The 22,395-nt window shown below is 52.0% G+C and overlaps 2 protein-coding genes and 1 pseudogene across 2 annotated transcripts in view; 2 read left to right on the top strand and 1 right to left on the bottom strand.

Moving 5' to 3' along the window:
- The window catches only part of LOC136628986 (zinc finger protein 420-like), a 457,969-nt gene extending 456,100 nt beyond the window's left edge, over positions 1-1,869 (bottom strand). Inside the window, exon 1 of the mRNA XM_066605071.1 lies at positions 1,829-1,869. The gene's annotated coding sequence lies outside the window, so the exon portion shown is untranslated. The remainder of the gene's footprint in view (positions 1-1,828) is intronic.
- The window catches only part of LOC136629072 (zinc finger protein 585A-like), a 331,519-nt gene that overhangs the window by 190,146 nt on the left and 118,978 nt on the right, over positions 1-22,395 (top strand). The window lies entirely within an intron of this gene.
- LOC136628996 (oocyte zinc finger protein XlCOF7.1-like) overlaps positions 20,351-22,395 on the top strand; it is a 34,408-nt pseudogene continuing 32,363 nt past the window's right edge.

Here is a 22,395-nt window from a genome sequence, read left to right as displayed (position 1 = left end):
CCTAGGTGTTCCCACACACTTTTTGGGTGCTCTCCTTGGGGAGAGTCTATACCATCCCCATATCCACTCACCCCCTAGGTGTCCCCATACACTTTTTGGGTGCTCTCCTTGGGGAGAGTCTATACCATTCCCTTATCCACTCACCCCCTAGGTGTCCCCACACACTTTTTGGGTGCTCTCCTTAGGGAGATGCGACACCACTTCTGACTCAGTTAATTGAGGGATGATTTGTCCCAAATGGGTTCTAATTGGGGCATCCGCGATCGCCGTGGATCACGTCCTACAGCAAGACGCAGGCATCGAAAGGCATGAAGTATCAGTTGTCCCTTCCCTCTTGCCTGCTCTGTTCTGCTGTGGACTCCGCGGGGACGCCCCCATTGGAATCAATGAACATTGTGCTGGGGCTGCAGCAAAGAGAAAACGAACGGTACTGCGCACGACAGCCGCCAGAGTCATTCGCGATATAGTTTAATGTGGTGTGCAGGGTGACCGACCTGTTCATGTGAGCCTAGCCTAATACTGCACAGACACGTTGTGATCAGGAAAAGTCATCATGGTGGTCTGGGCCACATGGTGAAAAGGGAAATAAACAGCTACAGTCAGAGTAGAGGTGCTGTGATCACTGGGTAGAACGATACTGTAATCACTGTGCCTGCATAGATCTAGTATATACCGCTATACGGGGGGTGTGTGTGGGGGAGTATTAGCCCTTGTGTATAGCTTTTATTCAGTGATACTATGGTGGCACTATGTACCCGTGATGTGGCGGTACTATTTGGACATTATAGAGGGTTTTCTATTGGTGATATGGATCTTTACAGTGGTCTTTATTGAGTGACAGTATGGTGGTGGTAATACATGATCATGGGGTGGCGGTATTATTGGTCCCTTACCCAGGGATGTCGGTCGTGGTGGTGTGGGTTGTGTTCAGTGACCGTTTGGAGGTCATTATACAGTCCGCACGGCTACAAACTATCAATATTAACGATCATTTATTATAAATATCCCTGGGGTTATTGATCTGGGCCCCCGAGGGGCTGCGCTGTGTGCTCCTTATTAGTCCTGGTCTGTCTAGAGCAGTGTACCCCAACTCCAGTCCTCAGGGACCCCCAACAGGTGATGTAATTATTGTCGGGGCCTCAGACATTGCCACAGGTGTTCTGACCATAGGATATCCTGAAAACATGACCTGTTGGGGTCCCTGAGGACTGGAGTTGCCGACCCCTGGTCTACACTACAAGACAGTCCATCAGGCGGTGCTGAAGGCTCATCCCATAGTCAGCCGCCTCTTCTGGGGGTCTTCCCTCTGGCTGTCGTGGTTACTCATCAGCATCCAGTTACATTTGTGGGGGTCTGATGGGCATGGAGGGGGCTCCCTCCCTCTAATCGCAGCTGACCGCGGCATCTAGGGAGTCAATGGCAGGGATCAGAGTCGATCTGATCCTTGCCACTACAGGGAGAGCGCGTCTGTCAGCCAGCAGAGGGCGCCGGACATGTGACATTAATGTCTGTCGCAGCGGCTCCACACAGGCCGATCTATGAGGATCATGGACATTAGGTAGGCCCAGCGGGTTAGAAACAGGCGGCAGCTTAATACCCCCCAGTGCAGACGTGTCCTGGGCACCCTGCGTGCCACACAGGCCCAGCCCACCAGACATTTGCTGCCCCCTGCCTACTTGTTTACCCCACTTGCTGCTGGTTTGGGCCCCCAAAGACATGGGGCCACGTTCAATTCCCAAACTGCCCAGATTTAAGGAGAAGCAAATACAGTCACCAACCTTTGGACCTCGTTGTACATAACAGACCCCACAGGAGGGCACAGACCTACCTCCACCCACAGACAAAGAGCCCCTGCTTCTAGGACCTGCGATGATGTCACCGTCATGTGATCACATGTGTGGGAGGAGTCAGGGATCACATTACTAGTGGGGGGGGGGGGGGGGGTGAGATCAGGGAATGCAGAACTGTGCTGTGCTGGCTGTGATCCCTGCTGGATGAGCTGAAGGGAGCAGGATGTAGCAGAGCTGTTTGTGTGATGTGTGGGGGTCAGGATGGATGGAGTAGAGCTGTGTGTGATGTGTGGGGGTCAGGATGGATGGAGTAGAGCTGTGTGTGTGTGATGTGTGGGGGTCAGGATGGATGGAGTAGAGCTGTGTGTGTGATGTGTGGGGGGTCAGGATGGATGGAGTAGAGCTGTGTGTGTGATGTGTGGGGGTCAGGATGGATGGAGTAGAGCTGTGTGTGTGATGTGTGGGGGTCAGGATGGATGGAGTAGAGCTGTGTGTGTGATGTGTGGGGGTCAGGATGGATGGAGTAGAGCTGTGTGTGTGATGTGTGGGGGTCAGGATGGATGGAGTAGAGCTGTGTGTGTGTGATGTGTGGGGGTCAGGATGGATGGAGTAGAGCTGCGTGTGTGATGTGTGGGGGTCAGGATGGATGGAGTAGAGCTGTGTGTGATGTGTGGGGGTCAGGATGGATGGAGTAGAGCTGTGTGTGATGTGTGGGGGTCAGGATGGATGGAGTAGAGCTGTGTGTGATGTGTGGGGGTCAGGATGGATGGAGTAGAGCTGTGTGTGTGATGTGTGGGGGTCAGGATGGATGGAGTAGAGCTGTGTGTGTGATGTGTGGGGGTCAGGATGGATGGAGTAGAGCTGTGTGTGTGATGTGTGGGGGTCAGGATGGATGGAGTAGAGCTGTGTGTGTGATGTGTGGGGGTCAGGATGGATGGAGTAGAGCTGTGTGTGATGTGTGGGGGTCAGGATGGATGGAGTAGAGCTGTGTGTGTGTGTGTGATGTGTGGGGGTCAGGATGGATGGAGTAGAGCTGTGTGTGTGTGATGTGTGGGGGTCAGGATGGATGGAGTAGAGCTGTGTGTGTGTGATGTGTGGGGGTCAGGATGGATGGAGTAGAGCTGTGTGTGTGATGTGTGGGGGTCTGGATGGATGGAGTAGAGCTGTGTGTGTGATGTGTGGGGGTCTGGATGGATGGAGTAGAGCTGTGTGTGATGTGTGGGGGTCAGGATGGATGGAGTAGAGCTCTGTGTGTGATGTGTGGGGGTCAGGAGGGATGGAGTAGAGCTGTGTGTGATGTGTGGGGGTCAGGAGGGATGGAGTAGAGCTGTGTGTGATGTGTGGGGGTCAGGATGGATGAAGTAGAGCTGTGTGTGTGATGTGTGGGGGTCAGGATGGATGAAGTAGAGCTGTGTGTGTGATGTGTGGGGGTCAGGATGGATGGAGTAGAGCTGTGTGTGATGTGTGGGGGTCAGGATGGATGGAGTAGAGCTGTGTGTGATGTGTGGGGATCAGGATGGATGGAGTAGAGCTGTGTGTGATGTGTGGGGATCAGGATGGATGGAGTAGAGCTGTGTGTGATGTGTGGGGATCAGGATGGATGGAGTAGAGCTGTGTGTGATGTGTGGGGATCAGGATGGATGGAGTAGAGCTGTGTGTGTGTGTGTGATGTGTGGGGGTCAGGATGGATGGAGTAGAGCTGTGTGTGTGATGTGTGGGGGTCAGGATGGATGGAGTAGAGCTGTGTGTGATGTGTGGGGATCAGGATGGATGGAGTAGAGCTGTGTGTGTGTGTGATGTGTGGGGGTCAGGATGGATGGAGTAGAGCTGTGTGTGTGATGTGTGGGGGTCAGGATGGATGGAGTAGAGCTGTGTGGGGGTCAGGATGGATGGAGTAGAGCTGTGTGGGGGTCAGGATGGATGGAGTAGAGCTGTGTGTGTGATGTGTGGGGGTCAGGATGGATGGAGTAGAGCTGTGTGTGATGTGTGGGGGTCAGGATGGATGGAGTAGAGCTGTGTGTGATGTGTGGGGGTCTGGATGGATGGAGTAGAGCTGTGTGTGTGATGTGTGGGGGTCTGGATGGATGGAGTAGAGCTGTGTGTGATGTGTGGGGGTCAGGATGGATGGAGTAGAGCTCTGTGTGTGATGTGTGGGGGTCAGGAGGGATGGAGTAGAGCTGTGTGTGATGTGTGGGGGTCAGGAGGGATGGAGTAGAGCTGTGTGTGATGTGTGGGGGTCAGGATGGATGAAGTAGAGCTGTGTGTGTGATGTGTGGGGGTCAGGATGGATGAAGTAGAGCTGTGTGTGTGATGTGTGGGGGTCAGGATGGATGGAGTAGAGCTGTGTGTGATGTGTGGGGGTCAGGATGGATGGAGTAGAGCTGTGTGTGATGTGTGGGGATCAGGATGGATGGAGTAGAGCTGTGTGTGATGTGTGGGGATCAGGATGGATGGAGTAGAGCTGTGTGTGATGTGTGGGGATCAGGATGGATGGAGTAGAGCTGTGTGTGATGTGTGGGGATCAGGATGGATGGAGTAGAGCTGTGTGTGTGTGTGTGATGTGTGGGGGTCAGGATGGATGGAGTAGAGCTGTGTGTGTGATGTGTGGGGGTCAGGATGGATGGAGTAGAGCTGTGTGTGATGTGTGGGGATCAGGATGGATGGAGTAGAGCTGTGTGTGTGTGTGATGTGTGGGGGTCAGGATGGATGGAGTAGAGCTGTGTGTGTGATGTGTGGGGGTCAGGATGGATGGAGTAGAGCTGTGTGGGGGTCAGGATGGATGGAGTAGAGCTGTGTGGGGGTCAGGATGGATGGAGTAGAGCTGTGTGTGTGATGTGTGGGGGTCAGGATGGATGGAGTAGAGCTGTGTGTGATGTGTGGGGGTCAGGATGGATGGAGTAGAGCTGTGTGTGATGTGTGGGGGTCAGGATGGATGGAGTAGAGCTGTGTGTGATGTGTGGGGGTCAGGATGGATGGAGTAGAGCTGTGTGTGGGGGTCAGGATGGATGGAGTAGAGCTTTGTGTGTGAGATGTGTGGGGGTCAGGATGGATGGAGTAGAGCTGTGTGTGATGTGTGGGGGTCAGGATGGATGGAGTAGAGCTGTGTGTGGGGGTCAGGATGGATGGAGTAGAGCTTTGTGTGTGAGATGTGTGGGGGTCAGGATGGATGGAGTAGAGCTGTGTGTGTGTGATGTGTGGGGGTCAGGATGGATGGAGTAGAGCTGTGTGTGATGTGTGGGGGTCAGGATGGATGGAGTAGAGCTGTGTGTGTGTGATGTGTGGGGGTCAGGATGGATGGAGTAGAGCTGTGTGTGTGTGATGTGTGGGGGTCAGGATGGATGGAGTAGAGCTGTGTGTGTGTGATGTGTGGGGGTCAGGATGGATGGAGTAGAGCTGTGTGTGTGTGATGTGTGGGGGTCAGGATGGGTGGAGTAGAGCTGTGTGTGTGATGTGTGGGGGTCAGGATGGATGGAGTAGAGCTGTGTGTGTGTGATGTGTGGGGGTCAGGATGGATGGAGTAGAGCTGTGTGTGTGATGTGTGGGGGTCAGGATGGATGGAGTAGAGCTGTGTGTGTGTGATGTGTGGGGGTCAGGATGGATGGAGTAGAGCTGTGTGTGTGTGATGTGTGGGGGTCAGGATGGATGGAGTAGAGCTGTGTGTGTGATGTGTGGGGGTCAGGATGGATGGAGTAGAGCTGTGTGTGTGTACTGTGTGGGGGTCAGGATGGATGGAGTAGAGCTGTGTGTGTGATGTGTGGGGATCAGGATGGATGGAGTAGAGCTGTGTGTGTGATGTGTGGGGGTGAGGATGGATGGAGTAGAGCTGTGTGTGTGTGATGTGTGGGGGTCAGGATGGATGGAGTAGAGCTGTGTGTGTGATGTGTGGGGGTCAGGATGGATGGAGTAGAGCTGTGTGTGTGTGATGTGTGGGGGTCAGGATGGATGGAGTAGAGCTGTGTGTGTGTGATGTGTGGGGGTCAGGATGGATGGAGTAGAGCTGTGTGTGTGATGTGTGGGGGTCAGGATGGATGGAGTAGAGGTGTGTGTGAAGTGTGGGGGTCAGGAAGCTGGGAACATGCTAATGAACACACACACATATATATATCATATATACCAGGGCCCGGTTCAAGGACATCCGCAGCACATATAGAGTTCTACAAGAATGATACAAAGCTATTGTCTTCGTTAGGTCAGATAAAGTCGTCATATAGTACAGTCATAGCCTGACCAATATTGACATCGTGACGAAGTTCTCTGACTCTGCAGACAGGCATAGTTATGATATCACTCACTCCATAACTTGTACCACGGTGGGTGTTGTATATTATGCCATATGTCCGTGTGGTCTGATATACATCGGTTTGAGTACGAGAACATGTATGGAGTATAGAATCGGCTAAAGATGAGGAATGGGTTGATTTTCTCACAACCATTGCTAAACTCTTTCAGATCTGTCCTGCATGTGAACGTTCTGCCTTCAGGGTTCGGGGAATTGATCACGTTGTCCAAAGTCCACGGGGAGGGAATTGGAAATTTTACTGGACGAAAAAGAATAGTGATGGGTTTACCAACTTGGTACTATTGTGGTACGAGGACTTATAAGCTATTGTTTCTCTGTTATCAGCCCAAAGGCTAAATCATATATTGTTATGTAGATACCAAATGAGATGTAGATACTGTATACTAATTTTACCTTTCCTAACTTCTCTTCTTCTAAACGTAATTGTCTGTATATGCAGTCTGCTCTGATATGTATCTAATCTGTTCCTGTGTGATACCAAGCTAAGATACACTGTGTAACCAGGTACCAGGAACCTGGATTGGAATTCACCCACTAACTTCCCCCCTTACCTTTTACTCTACCCCTCCCTACTTTTCTGTAATAAGTCTCCCATATAATTAGCTAAGAACGCAATGCAAGTGAAAGCTGAGAGATTGCAGCTATGCTCCCCCGCTTCTGCCCCCTGGTCTGACTGTGTCTCTCTCTTCCTGTATCCGCTTCTGCCCCCCGGGTCTGACTGTGTCTCTCTCTTCCTGTATCCGCTTCTGCCCCCCGGGTCTGACTGTGTCTCTCTCTTCCTGTATCCGCGTCTGCCCCCCTGGTCTGACTGTGTCTCTCTCTTCCTGTATCCGCGTCTGCCCCCCTGGTCTGACTGTGTTTCTCTCTTCCTGTATCTGCGTCTGCCCCCCTGGTCTGACTGTGTCTCTCTCTTCCTGTATCCGCTTCTACCCCCCTGGTCTGACTGTGTCTCTCTCTTCCTGTATCCGGCTTCTACCCCCCTGGTCTGACTGTGTCTCTCTCTTCCTGTATCCGCGTCTGCCCCCCGGGTCTGACTGTGTCTCTCTCTTCCTGTATCCGCGTCTGCCCCCCGGGTCTGACTGTGTCTCTCTCTTCCTGTATCCGCGTCTGCCCCCCTGGTCTGACTGTGTCTCTCTCTTCCTGTATCTGCTTTTGCCCCCCCTGGTCTGACTGTGTCTCTCTCTTCCTGTATTGGCTTCTGCCCCCCTGGTCTGACTGTGTCTCTCTCTTCCTGTATCTGCTTCTGCCCCCCTGGTCTGACTGTGTCTCTCTCTTCCTGTATCTGCTTCTGCCCCCCTGGTCTGACTGTGTCTCTCTCTTCCTGTATCCGCTTCTGCCCCTCTGGTCTGACTGTGTCTCTCTCTTCCTGTATCCGCTTCTGCCCCTCTGGTCTGACTGTGTCTCTCTCTTCCTGTATCTGCTTCTTCCCCCCTGGTCTGACTGTGTCTCTCGCTTCCTGTATCCGCTTCTGGCCCCCCTGGTCTGACAGTGTCTCTCTCTTTCTTCCTGTATCCGCTTCTGGCCCCCCTGGTCTGACTGTGTGTCTCTCTCTCTCTTCCTGTATCCGCTTCTGGCCCCCCTGGTCTGACTGTGTGTCTCTCTCTTCCTGTATCCGCTTCTGGCCCCCCTGGTCTGACTGTGTGTCTCTCTCTCTCTTCCTGTATCCGCTTCTGGCCCCCCTGGTCTGACTGTGTCTCTCTCTCTCTCTTCCTGTATCCGCTTCTGGCCCCCCTGGTCTGACTGTGTGTGTCTCTCTCTCTCTTCCTGTATCCGCTTCTGGCCCCCCTGGTCTGACTGTGTGTGTCTCTCTCTCTTCCTGTATCCGCTTCTGGCCCCCCTGGTCTGACTGTGTGTCTCTCTCTCTCTCTTCCTGTATCCGCTTCTGGCCCCCCTGGTCTGACTGTGTGTCTCTCTCTCTCTCTTCCTGTATCCGCTTCTGGCCCCCCTGGTCTGACTGTGTGTCTCTCTCTCTCTCTTCCTGTATCCGCTTCTGGCCCCCCTGGTCTGACTGTGTCTCTCTCTTCCTGTATCTGCTTTTGCCCCCCCTGGTCTGACTGTGTCTCTCTCTTCCTGTATTGGCTTCTGCCCCCCTGGTCTGACTGTGTCTCTCTCTTCCTGTATCTGCTTCTGCCCCCCTGGTCTGACTGTGTCTCTCTCTTCCTGTATCCGCTTCTGCCCCTCTGGTCTGACTGTGTCTCTCTCTTCCTGTATCCGCGTCTGCCCCCCTGGTCTGACTGTGTCTCTCTCTTCCTGTATCTGCTTTTGCCCCCCCTGGTCTGACTGTGTCTCTCTCTTCCTGTATTGGCTTCTGCCCCCCTGGTCTGACTGTGTCTCTCTCTTCCTGTATCTGCTTCTGCCCCCCTGGTCTGACTGTGTCTCTCTCTTCCTGTATCTGCTTCTGCCCCCCTGGTCTGACTGTGTCTCTCTCTTCCTGTATCCGCTTCTGCCCCTCTGGTCTGACTGTGTCTCTCTCTTCCTGTATCCGCTTCTGCCCCTCTGGTCTGACTGTGTCTCTCTCTTCCTGTATCTGCTTCTTCCCCCCTGGTCTGACTGTGTCTCTCGCTTCCTGTATCCGCTTCTGGCCCCCCTGGTCTGACAGTGTCTCTCTCTTTCTTCCTGTATCCGCTTCTGGCCCCCCTGGTCTGACTGTGTGTCTCTCTCTCTCTTCCTGTATCCGCTTCTGGCCCCCCTGGTCTGACTGTGTGTCTCTCTCTTCCTGTATCCGCTTCTGGCCCCCCTGGTCTGACTGTGTGTCTCTCTCTCTCTTCCTGTATCCGCTTCTGGCCCCCCTGGTCTGACTGTGTCTCTCTCTCTCTCTTCCTGTATCCGCTTCTGGCCCCCCTGGTCTGACTGTGTGTGTCTCTCTCTCTCTTCCTGTATCCGCTTCTGGCCCCCCTGGTCTGACTGTGTGTCTCTCTCTCTCTTCCTGTATCCGCTTCTGGCCCCCCTGGTCTGACTGTGTCTCTCTCTCTCTCTTCCTGTATCCGCTTCTGGCCCCCCTGGTCTGACTGTGTGTGTCTCTCTCTCTCTTCCTGTATCCGCTTCTGGCCCCCCTGGTCTGACTGTGTGTGTCTCTCTCTCTTCCTGTATCCGCTTCTGGCCCCCCTGGTCTGACTGTGTGTCTCTCTCTCTCTCTTCCTGTATCCGCTTCTGGCCCCCCTGGTCTGACTGTGTGTCTCTCTCTCTCTCTTCCTGTATCCGCTTCTGGCCCCCCTGGTCTGACTGTGTGTCTCTCTCTCTCTCTTCCTGTATCCGCTTCTGGCCCCCCTGGTCTGACTGTGTGTCTCTCTCTCTCTCTTCCTGTATCCGCTTCTGGCCCCCCTGGTCTGACTGTGTGTCTCTCTCTCTTCCTGTATCCGCTTCTGGCCCCCTTGGTCTGACTGTGTCTCTCTCTTCCTGTATCCGCTTCTGGCCCCCCTGGTCTGACTGTGTCTCTCTCTTCCTGTATCCGCTTCTGGCCCCCCTGGTCTGACTGTGTCTCTCGCTTCCTGTATCCGCTTCTTGCCCCCCTGGTCTGACTGTGTCTCTCTCGCTTCCTGTATCCGCTTCTGGCCCCCCTGGTCTGACAGTGTCTCTCTCTTTCTTCCTGTATCCGCTTCTGGCCCCCCTGGTCTGACAGTGTCTCTCTCTTCCTGTATCCGCTTCTGGCCCCCCTGGTCTGACTATATCTCTCTCTTCCTGTATCCGCTTCTGGCCCCCCTGGTCTGACTGTGTCTCTCGCTTCCTGTATCCGCTTCTTGCCCCCCTGGTCTGACTGTGTCTCTCTCGCTTCCTGTATCCGCTTCTGGCCCCCCTGGTCTGACAGTGTCTCTCTCTTTCTTCCTGTATCCGCTTCTGGCCCCCCTGGTCTGACAGTGTCTCTCTCTTTCTTCCTGTATCCGCTTCTGGCCCCCCTGGTCTGAGTGTGTGTCTCTCTCTTCCTGTATCCGCTTCTGGCCCCCCTGGTCTGACAGTGTCTCTCTCTTTCTTCCTGTATCCGCTTCTGGCCCCCCTGGTCTGAGTGTGTGTCTCTCTCTTCCTGTATCCGCTTCTGGCCCCCCTGGTCTGACAGTGTCTCTCTCTTTCTTCCTGTATCCGCTTCTGGCCCCCCTGGTCTGAGTGTGTGTCTCTCTCTTCCTGTATCCGCTTCTGGCCCCCCTGTTCTGACTGTGTGTCTCTCTCTCTCTTCCTGTATCCGCTTCTGGCCCCCCTGGTCTGACTGTGTGTGTCTCTCTCTCTTCCTGTATCCGCTTCTGGCCCCCCTGGTCTGACTGTGTGTGTCTCTCTCTCTCTCTTCCTGTATCCGCTTCTGGCCCCCCTGGTCTGACTGTGTGTCTCTCTCTCTCTCTTCCTGTATCCGCTTCTGGCCCCCCTGGTCTGACTGTGTGTCTCTCTCTCTCTCTTCCTGTATCCGCTTCTGGCCCCCCTGGTCTGACTGTGTGTCTCTCTCTCTTCCTGTATCCGCTTCTGGCCCCCCTGGTCTGACACTGTGTCTCTCTCTCTTCCTGTATCCGCTTCTGGCCCCCTTGGTCTGACTGTGTCTCTCTTCCTGTATCTCCCTCCCACCTTTTCTACATGTAACTCACATAAGTGAAAGTAAATCTACTCTTCCTTGCTTCTTAACATGATGGAACGATAAGATGAACCAATAAGTGTCAGCTTTTACTAAGCCTGCCTACTGGATATAAAAAGCTCAGTTGTGATGTAAGAAGGTAGTCTGAGATTTGTGAACTTGCGTGTCCCTCAGACATTTGTGTCAACACAATAAATCTTTGTTCATTTCCTGCGTGCCCTGGGTATACATCAGAAGTTGGATTGTACATCACTATCTCACCATTAGGCCTTAATGAAGCCGATAGCTTTGTATCATTCTTGTAGAACTCTATATGTGCTGCGGATGTCCTTGAACTGGGCCCTGGTATATGTTGTATATATTGGTTTTAACAGTTCATAAGTGTGTTCATGTTCCCCACTTCCTCCTTTTTAGAGTGCATAGTAACAGCCAATGACCTCTGTGAGAAATGTATGTATACATCAGATGTAAAGATATTTATTCATTTCCCTCAGTTTACACTTCACATGGGGGTGTACTTTTTATTTTTCACTTATTTTGTAGTTCTGTATGTGAAATATTTATATATCTCTTATTTTTGCCCTTTTTTCGGGCTTATTTACACGATCGTATATTGGCCGGCGTTTTCATGGCCGGCTGATACACGTTTTCATCTGAGCAATCCCCCATTCCTTCTCCCTCACTGGCTGTCTATCTTTCTCCTCATCTCTGAGCGATTTGCATTGGGAGTGGGCGGGATAAGGCGGAGCTAAGCTCCCAACCCTTATCTACAGCCAGAAATGGGAGTGGGCGGGAAAAAAAGTGGAGCTAAGCTCCGCCCCTGTCCTGCTCACTGCCATTGCAGACGCCAGAGCGGAGGAGAGAGGCAGAGAGTCAGTGAGGGGGAGGGAAAGGGGTGACTGCACAGATGGAAGCGTATATTGGTAGGCTCTAATACCCCTGCAGATATACGCTCGTGTAAATAAGTCTTTAGATGGTATATACTATTTTTCTCCAGCTTTAGGTATGTGGACGTGGGGCTCAATGGATAACACTGTTGTCATGTAATGTGGGGGCCTTGGTGTGAATCCCGCTAGAGACATCATGTATTTTTATGTGTTGCAGTAGACCTTTTTGGTCCTGTTTATGTTTTTATCTATATCCCCGCTTGTTAGATGTTTACTTTACTCTCGGCATAGACTGATGGGCGCAGATCCTAAAATGATATTGCAGTCCTAGAGGAACGAATGGGTCTGAGTAGGAATCCTTGTTCACGAGTCTGTTATTGGTGGAGGACTGTTTGTAGGTAATATAATTGAATCCCTACTTCCTGCAAGGGTGAGATGAACAGCTACTCAGCAGGGAGGGCTGTGCGTGCCGCCTCTGGAACGTGTGCCATAGGTTCGCCACTACTGCCCTAGAATAAGCCATCTTTTGGGTGATCCCTTGTGTCGGGTGCATCTAGGTCTGTGCTTTATATGGTGTTATGTTCATGTAGTCTGTGTGGTAACATGTGACTGCTAGTAATGTATTGTGATATGATGCTGGTTATACACTGCAACACATGTGGCACATCAACCATTGTACCAATGCAGATGTTACTGATGATGTGCTGTGTGGTGTGAGGGCTGCCCGCTCCTGTGACACTCTGTACTGTGTGGTGTGAGGGCTGCCCGCTTCTGTGACACTCTGTACTGTGTGGTGTGAGGGCTGCCTGCTCTTGTGACACTCTGTACTGTGTGGTGTGAGGGCTGCCCGCTCCTGTGACACTCTGTACTGTGTGGTATGAGGGCTGCCCGCTCCTGTGACACTCTGTACTGTGTGGTGTGAGGGCTGCCCGCTCCTGTGACACTCTGTACTGTGTGATGTGAGGGCTGCCCGCTCCTGTGACACTCTGTACTGTGCGGTGTGATGGCTGCCTGCTCCTGTGACACTCTGTACTGTGTGGTGTGAGGGCTGCCCGCTCCTGTGACACTCTGTACTGTGTGGTTTGAGGGCTGCCCGCTCCTGTGACACTCAGACATTTTATATAAAAATATTTTAATGATTGGTAAAGATTTTTTTCTATATTCCTAATCTGTGTTGAGACTATCTTTTGGGGTGGATATGATTATATACACAGCTGTATACACATCTATGCCCATTGTCATTTTGGGGTACTCTGTATTGTGGCTGTAGCAGAGCTGGGGTGGATATGATTATATACACAGCTGTATACACATCTATACCCATTGTCATTTTGGGGTACTCTGTATTGTGGCTGTAGCAGAGCTGTGGTAGGTATGATTATATACACAGCTGTATACACATCTATGCCCATTGTCATTTTTGGGTTCTCTGTATTGTGGCTGTAGCAGAGCTGCGGTAGGTGTAATTATATACACAGCTGTATACACATCTATGCCCATTGTCATTTTTGGGTACTCTGTAGTGTGGCTGTAGCAGAGCTGTGGTAGGTATGATTATATACACAGCCGTATACACATCTATGCCCATTGTCATTTTTGGTACTCTGTATTGTGGCTGTAGCAGAGCTGGGGTGGATATGATTATATACACAGCTGTATACACATCTATGCCCATTGCCATTTTTGGGTACTCTGTATTGTGGCTGTAGCAGAGCTGCGGTGGATATGATTATATACACAGCTGTATACACATCTATGCGCATTGTCATTTTTGGTACTCTGTATTGTGGCTGTAGCAGAGCTGGGGTGGATATGATTATATACACAGCTGTATACACATCTATGCCCATTGCCATTTTTGGGTACTCTGTATTGTGGCTGTTGCAGAGCTGCGGTGGATATGATTATATACACAGCTGTATACACATCTATGCCCATTGTCATTTTGGGGTACTATGTATTGCGGCTGTAGCAGAGCTGGGGTGGATATGATTATATACACAGCTGTATACACATCTATGCCCATTGTCATTTTTGGGTACTCTGTATTGTGGCTGTAGCAGAGCTGGGGTAGGTATGATTATATACACAGCTGTATACACATCTATGCCCATTGTCATTTTTGGGTACTCTGTATTGTGGCTATAGCAGAGCTGCGGTAAGTATGATTATATACACAGCTGTATACACATCTATGCCCATTGTCATTTTTGGGTACTCTGTATTGTGGCTATAGCAGAGCTGCGGTAGGTATGATTATATGCACAGCTGTATACACATCTATGCACATTGTCATTTTTGGGTACTCTGTATTGTGGCTGTAGCAGAGCTGGGGTAGGTATGATTATATACACAGCTGTATACACATCTATGCCCATTGTCATTTTTGGGTACTCTGTAGTGTGGCTGTAGCAGAGCTGCGGTAGGTATGATTATATACATAGCTGTATACACATTGTGAGACGGTGACCGGCAAGGTGCTGGAGGGCAGGTATGTGTCGCCTAGGATGCTCTCCTATGAGGCTTTGGGGAGCGCTTGGGCAGATACGTGCCACCGAGCAGCCTGGGCTCGGTGGAGGAAGCCGGCAGTATAGTGTTAGTGGCATTAAGCTACTAACACATTGTAGCAAGTAAGTGGCTCCAAGCCGCATAATCCGGGCCAACTTTTCCTGGAGTGACCAAAGTGAAGGATGGGATGGTCACTCCCACGTACCAGGCCTTATAAAGCCTGGGCCTACAGGGCCTAGAGCTGAGCTGAGACCTTTGCAGGTCTGAGAGTCCTGGATGGCTGTGTGCAGGAGCCATTTGTTTACCAGTACGTAGACAGGGACGCTACATGTTTAGTAAGTGCTCAGACGAGCAGGATTTACGTTATGTTTGCCTGATGTTAAGGCCTGTATTTTGCTTTTGTTTGCTTGGAAATAAACCCAGGCGAAGCCTGGACTAAAGACTTTATCCTATGTGTCACTTTCTCTGACTGCTTATGCCCAGGTTGCTACCGATCCTAAACGCTAATCCCTCACATATGGTGTTCGGATGCGGGCAGCGGTCTTAAAGAGACATACACCAATTAATGGACATTTTGCTGCAGCAGCTGGAGACCCGTTGCTAAGGGCAACCGCCCAACAGAGATTGACTGGAGAGTGCTGTAACCCCCATGTCCTGGGTGAAAGCTGCAATGGCGCATCAACCAGACACTGCCAAGATGGAGGAACTGATAAAGCAGCTGGTACAAATGAACGTGCAGCAACAGCAAGCGTTGGCCCAGCAGCAACAAGTGGCGGCGACCCAGCAAAAGATCCATGAGGAGGCGATGAGAGCTCAGGCCGAGACTAATGCTCTCCTGGCGCAAAGTGTGCAGAGGTCGTCTGGTTCGCTCCCCACCCCCGTGCCGCGGTACAGGCGGCCTTCCAAAAGATGACGGCCACCGATGTCATCGGTGGCCATCTGGCGGTCTTTGAGAGAGTGGCCGAGAGGGAGAAATTATCAGCGCCTCAGTGGGCGGAGGTAGTAGCGCCTTTCCTGACAGGAGAACCCCAAAAGGCCTATTTTGACCTCGGTGAGCAGGATGCCAAGGACTATAATAAGCTCAAAGGTGAGATCCTGGCATGCTTGGGCGTGGACACCCATGTGCGGGCCCGACGCGTGCACACCTGGACTTTCACGGACGACCTACCAGCTCGCTCCCAGATGTACGACCTGTTCCACCTGGTGAGAAAGTGGCTGCAGCCGGAGGAGTCGTCCCCGGCAGAGATCGTACAGAAAGTGGTTCTGGATAAGTTTATACGCTCGTTGCCCCCCGCAATCCAGCACTAGGTGGGACAAGGAGGTCCTCAGGACGTGGACCAACTCGTGAGCCTCGTCGAGAGGTATAAAGCCACGGAGGACTTACTGCAAGCCGTGCCTCCTGGACGTTCCAACCCCGTGAACAGCAAGTCGGCTGGAGCCCCTGGTAAGACTGTTCCATATGTAAGGGGTGTCAAAAGTGTCCCAAGGGGAGGCGGCTCAGAGCGGGATCGTTTGGGGCAGAGGAGGAGCCCCAAATGGACATTCGGGTCCCGGGTAGAACCCCAAGGAGACCAGGCCTCCATACGATGTTGGCGCTGTCATGAGCCCGGGCATCTTGCTGCCAACTGTCCACTTACCGTGGAACCAATGGACTGTGACTCTGCCCGGCGGAGGTCGATGTTCGCACGGCCAGTGTGTTCGGCAGAGACTGCGTCAGAGACTGATCGACCATTATGTCACCTGAAGGTGAATGACTTTGCGGTGACTGCTCTACTGGACTCAGGGAGCTTGGTTACAATGGTGCACTCCAGCCTGGTCGATCCCACAACCTTCACCAGCCGTCGCATGGTGGTTGTTTGTGTGCATGGGGACACCAAGGAGTATCCTATTGCCCTTGTACGACTTGATACTCCGTGTGGACTTGCCACCCATGAGGTGGGCGTCGTAAAATCCTTAATGCACACCGTGATCCTCGGGAGAGACTTTCCCCTATTTTGGTACTTGTGGCGGCACCAAGGGTCGTCTGCAAATAAGGTTCATGATAATGCAAATGTGTATGATGTGTGTCCAGAACCGTTTGACTCTGAGGGTACGGTTCCAGCAGTAGGGGTGACCCAAGAGAATGGGGATAACTTTCCCTTAACAGTACTAGCGGGTGAGACAGAGGTACAGGACGAAGTGGTTGCTATGCCTGACTTAGAGGTCTCACGTGCCAATTTCGGAACTGAGCAGCTCCGAGACCCCACCTTAGTAAAGGCCAGGGAAAATGTTAAAGTACTGAATGGGGAGCCTCAATTCCCGGGGGCTGATACTGTGTTTCCATACCTGGCAGTCAATCAAGAGTTGTTGTATCAGGTTGACAAGGTCCGTGGGGAGGTGGTGGAACAGCTGGTGGTACCTCAGTCTTATCGCAGGATGGTCTTAGACCTGGCGCACAAGCATGTGCTGGGAGGTCATCTCGGGAGCGAAAAGACTAGGGAACGCATCCTTCAGCGTTTTTTCTGGCCGGGGGTATATGGTGATGTAAAACGTTACTGCGAGTCGTGCCCGGAGTGTCAAATAACAGCTCCTATGCCCCATTACCGGAGCCCCTTAGTGCCCTTGCCCATCATAGAGGTGCCGTTTGAGCGGATCGCTATGGACCTAGTTGGGCCCTTGGTAAAGTCTGCCCGGGGTCACCAACATATATTAGTGGTTGTAGACTATGCCACCTGTTACCCCGAAGCCGTTCCTTTACGCAATACGTCATCCAAGGGTATTGCAAAGGAACTACTTCACATGTTCTCCCGCACGGGCATACCAAAAGAGATCCTGACGGACCAAGGAACCCCCTTTATGTCAAAGGTCATGAAGGAATTGTGTAAGCTGCTGAATATTAAGCACTTACGGACATCTGTGTATCACCCACAAACGGATGGTCTGGTTGAGAGATTTAATAAGACCCTAAAAAGCATGCTCAAAAAGGTGGTCAATAAGGATGGGAAGGACTGGGACTGTCTGCTGCCATATTTAATGTTCTCAATCCGTGAAGTACCACAATCCTCCACTGGGTTCTCTCCCTTTGAATTAGTTTATGGTAGACATCCCCGAGGGCTCCTTGATGTAGCTAAGGAGACCTGGGAGCACGAGTCCACCCCCTACAGGAGTGTTATTGAACACATCTCCCTCATGCAAGATCGAATTGCGGCGGTCATGCCCATTGTTAGAGAACATTTACAGCAGGCTCAGGAAGCCCAAAGCCGGGTATATAACTGGTCCGCCAAGGTGAGAACCTTCAACCCTGGGGATCGGGTACTAGTGTTGGTGCCCACCCTAGAAAGTAAATTCCTAGCAAAATGGCAAGGGCCCTATGAAATAATTGAGAAAGTCGGAGAGGTAAATTATAAGGTGTACCAGCCAGGTAGGCGGAAACCAGAACAGTTGTACCATGTAAACCTAATTAAGCCATGGAAGGACAGAGAAGCCCTGACTGCAGTGAGCACCCCCCATGGTGGGGTCCCAGAGGTGTGTGTATCAGGGTCCCTGTCCAAGTCCCAACAGCAAGAGTCTAGGGAATTTATACGACGTAATGCGGATGTGTTCTCTGATATACCAGGGCGTACTGGTGTCATAAAACACGACATTATAACTGAACCAGGGGTAAAGGTTCAGTTGAAACCGTACAGGGTTCTAGAAGCCCGCAGACGAGCCATCTCAGAGGAGGTCAAGAAAATGCTAGACCTCGGAGTAATTGAGGAGTCGAAAAGCGAATGGTCCAGCCCTATCGTGCTGATACCAAACCTGATGGCTCTCTGCGCTTCTGTAACGACTTCCGGAAGCTAAATGACGTGTCAAAATTTGACGCATACCCAATGCCGAGAGTGGACGAGTTAATTGAGAGACTGGGTCATGCCAGATACTTTTCCACTCTCGACCTTACTAAAGGCTACTGGCAGGTTCCCCTTACAGAGAGCGCGAAAGAAAAGACTGCGTTTGCCACACCTGAAGGGTTGTTTCAGTACATCTGCCTACCCTTCGGTTTGCATGGAGCCCCAGCAACCTTCCAAAGATTGATGGATATCATACTCAAACCCCATCGTCAATATGCGTCAGCATATTTAGATGATATCATCATCTTTAGCGAAGACTGGGACAGCCATCTACCCAAGGTACAGGCAGTACTGAACTCCCTTAGAAAAGCAGGGCTCACAGCAAACCCAAAGAAGTGCGCCCTGGGTCTTGAAGAAGCACGGTACCTGGGGTATGTAATAGGCAGGGGTATTATAAAACCCCAGGTCAATAAAGTTGAAGCCGTTCAGGACTGGCCACAACCCACAACTAAAAAGCAGGTGAGAGCCTTTTTAGGCATTGTAGGGTACTATAGGCGGTTCATGCAAAACTTTGCTAGCATAGCAGCGCCCCTAACAGACTTGACCAAGAACAGTAAGTCAGTCATGGTCAAGTGGAACCCTGACGCAGAAAAGGCATTCCAAGAGTTAAAACGGGCACTCTGTAGACGTCCAGTATTGGTCACACCCAATTTTAAAAGAGAATTTATTGTCCAAACAGACGCGTCCGATGTGGGACTGGGAGCAGTTCTGTCCCAGGAAGTAGAGGGAGAGGAACATCCCGTGATATATCTGAGCAGGAAGCTCACGCCACCCGAAAAAAATTACAGTATCGTTGAGCGAGAGTGCCTAGCCATCAAGTGGGCCCTGGAATCCCTAAAATACTACCTGCTAGGTCGGCACTTCAGGCTGATCACAGACCACTCCCCCTTAACCTGGATGTCACAGGCAAAAGAAAGAAATGCCAGAGTCACTAGATGGTTCCTGACCCTTCAAAACTTTAGTTTTCGGTAGAGCACAGGGCCGGAAAGCTACAGGGCAATGCCGATGCCCTATCAAGGACGCATTGCATGACGGCGAAAGGTGTCCGACCCCACAGGCTCGAACAGAGGGGGAGGGTATGTGAGACGGTGACCGGCAAGGTGCTGGAGGGCAGGTATGTGTCGCCTAGGATGCTCTCCTATGAGGCTTTGGGGAGCGCTTGGGCAGATACGTGCCACCGAGCAGCCTGGGCTCGGTGGAGGAAGCCGGCAGTATAGTGTTAGTAGCATTAAGCCACTAACACGTTGTAGTGAGTAAGTGGCTCCAAGCCGCATAATCCGGGCCGGCTTTTCCTGGAGTGACCAAAGCGAAGGGTGGGATGGTCACTCCCACGTACCAGGTGGGGCTGGTACCAGGCCTTATAAAGCCTGGGCCTACAGGCCCTAGAGGGAGAGCTGCGACCTTTGCAGGTCTGAGAGTCCTGGCTGACTGTGTGCAGGGGCCATTTGTTTACCAGTACGTAGACAGGGACGCTACATGTTTAGTAAGTGCTCAGACGAGCAGGATTTACGTTATGTTTGCCTGATGTTAAGGCCTGTATTTTGCTTTTGTTTGCTTGGAAATAAACCCAGGCAAAGCCTGGACTAAAGACTTTATCCTATGTGTCACTGTCTCTGACTGCTCATGCCCAGGTTGCTACCGATCCTAAACGCTAATCCCTCACAACATCTATGCCCATTGTCATTTTTGGGTACTCTGTATTGTGGCTGTAGCAGAGCTGGGGTGGATATGATTATATACACCGCTGTATACACATCTATGGCCATTGTCATTTTTTGGGTACTATGTATTGTGGCTATAGTAGAGCTGGGGTAGGTATGATTATATACACAGCTGTATACACATCTATGCCCATTGTCATTTTTGGGTACTCTGTATGGTGGCTGTAGCAGAGCTGCGGTAGGTATGATTATATACGCAGCTGTATACACATCTATGCCCATTGTCAATTTTGGGTACTCTGTATTGTGGCTGTAGCAGAGCTGGGATAGGTATGATTATATACACAGCTGTATACACATCTATGCCCATTGTCATTTTTGGGGTACTCTGTATTGTGGCTGTAGCAGAGCTGGGGTGGATATGATTATATACACAGCTGTATACACATCTATGCCCATTGCCATTTTTGGGATACTCTGTATTGTGGCTGTAGCAGAGCTGGGGTGGATATGATTATATACACAGCTGTATACACATCTATGCCCATTGTCATTTTTGGGTACTCTGTATTGTGGCTGTAGCAGAGCTGCGGTGGATATGATTATATACACAGCTGTATACACATCTATGCCCATTGTCATTTTGGGGTACTCTGTATTGTGGCTGTTGCAGAGCTGCGGTAGGTATCCACACCTCCTGATCATCCAGCAACGAAATCCTGCAGACGCTGTTACCCGGCTCCTCCCACATTAGTGATCACATGACGGTGACATCATCACAGGTCCTGGAAGCTCACCGCTGTCCGACACTGCAGGAAGAGATCAGTGAGTTCTGATTGAGTCTAAAAGAGGAGCTTAGAAGACCAGGAAGAGGCAAGTATATTGGTTTCAGGGGGTGACAGTTACTACTGGGGCCACTGTGGTAAGGGGGGACACTATTACTACTGGGGCCACTGTGGAGGGGGAGACACTATTACTATTGGGGCCACTGTGGTGAGGGGGGACACTATTACTACTGGGGCCACTGTGGTGAGGGAGGACACTATTACTACTGGGGCCACTGTGGTGAGGGGGGACACTATTACTACTGGGGCCACTGTGGTGAGGGGGGACACTATTACTACTGGGGCCACTGTGGTGAGGGGGGGCACTATTACTACTGGGGCCACTGTGGAGGGGGGGACACTATTACTATTGGGGCCACTGTGGTGAGGGGGGACACTATTACTACTGGGGCCACTGTGGAGGGGGGGACACTATTACTACTGGGGCCACTGTGGTGAGGGAGGACACTATTACTACTGGGCCACTGTGGTGAGGGGGGACACTATTACTATTTGGGCCACTGTGGTTAGGGGGACACTATTACTACTGGGGCCATTGTGGTGAGGGAGGACCCTATTACTACTGGGGCCACTGTGGTGAGGGGGGACACTATTACTACTGGGGCCACTGTGGTTAGGGGGACACTATTACTACTGGGGCCATTGTGGTGAGGGAGGACCCTATTACTACTGGGGCCACTGTGGTGAGGGGGGACACTATTACTACTGGGGCCACTGTGGTGAGGGGGGACACTATTACTACTGGGGCCACTGTGGTGAGGGGGGACACTGTTACTACTGGGGCCACTGTGGAGATGGGGGCCACTATTACTACTGGGCCACTGTGGTGAGGGGAGACACTATTACTACTGGGGCCACTGTCTTGAGGGGGGACACTATTACTACTGGGCCACTGTGGTGAGGGTGGACACTATTACTACTGGGCCACTGTGGTGAGGGGGGACACTATTACTACTGGGGCCACTGTGGAGAAAGAGGACACTCTTACTACTGGGGCCACTGTGGAGAGGGGGGCCACTATTACTACTCGGGCCATTGTGGAGAGGGGGGGGCACTATTACTACTGGGGTTCACTGTGGTGTGGGGGACACTATTACTACTTGGGCCACTGTGGTGAGGGGGGACACTATTACTACTGGGGTCACTGTGGTGAGGGGGGACACTATTACTACTGGGGTCACTGTGGTGAGGGGGGACACTATTACAACTGGGGTAACTGTGCGGCAGGGGAGACACTATTACTACTGGGGCCACTGTGGTGAGGGAGGACACTATTACTACTGGGTCACTGTGGTGAGGGGGGACACTATTACTACTGGGGTAAATGTGCGGCAGGGGGAACACTATTACTACTGGGGCCACTGTGGTGAGGGGGAACACTATTACTACTGGGGCCACTGTGGTGAGGGGGGACACTATTACTACTGGGCCACTGTGGTGAGGGAGGACACTATTACTACTGGGGCCACTGTGGAGAGGGAGGACACTATTACTACTGGGGCCACTGTGGAGAGGGAGGACACTCTTACTACTGGGGCCACTGTTGTGAGGGAGGACACTATTACTACTGGGGCCACTGTGGTGAGGGAGGACACTATTACTACTGGGGCCGCTGTGGAGAGGGAGGACAGTCTTACTACTGGGGCCACTGTGGAGAGGGAGGCCACTATTACTACTGGGGCCACTGTGGAGAGGGAGGCCACTATTACTACTGGGGCCACTGTGGAGAGGGAGGACACTCTTACTACTGGGGCCACTGTGGAGAGGGAGACCACTATTACTACTGGGGCCACTGTGGAGAGGGAGACCACTATTACTACTGGGGCCACTGTGGAGAGGGAGGACACTCTTACTACTGGGGCCACTGTGGAGAGGGGGGGACACTATTACTACTGGGGCCACTGTGGTGGGGGGACAGTATTACTACTGGGGTCACTGTGGTGGGAGGACACTATTACTACTGGGGTCACTGTGGTGTGGGGG

Source organism: Eleutherodactylus coqui, chromosome 5 (genome assembly GCF_035609145.1).
Source record: "Eleutherodactylus coqui strain aEleCoq1 chromosome 5, aEleCoq1.hap1, whole genome shotgun sequence".
NCBI lineage: Eukaryota > Metazoa > Chordata > Amphibia > Anura > Eleutherodactylidae > Eleutherodactylus > Eleutherodactylus coqui.
Note: the sequence above shows the minus strand (reverse complement) of the source record. Positions and strands in the feature narration are given on the sequence as shown.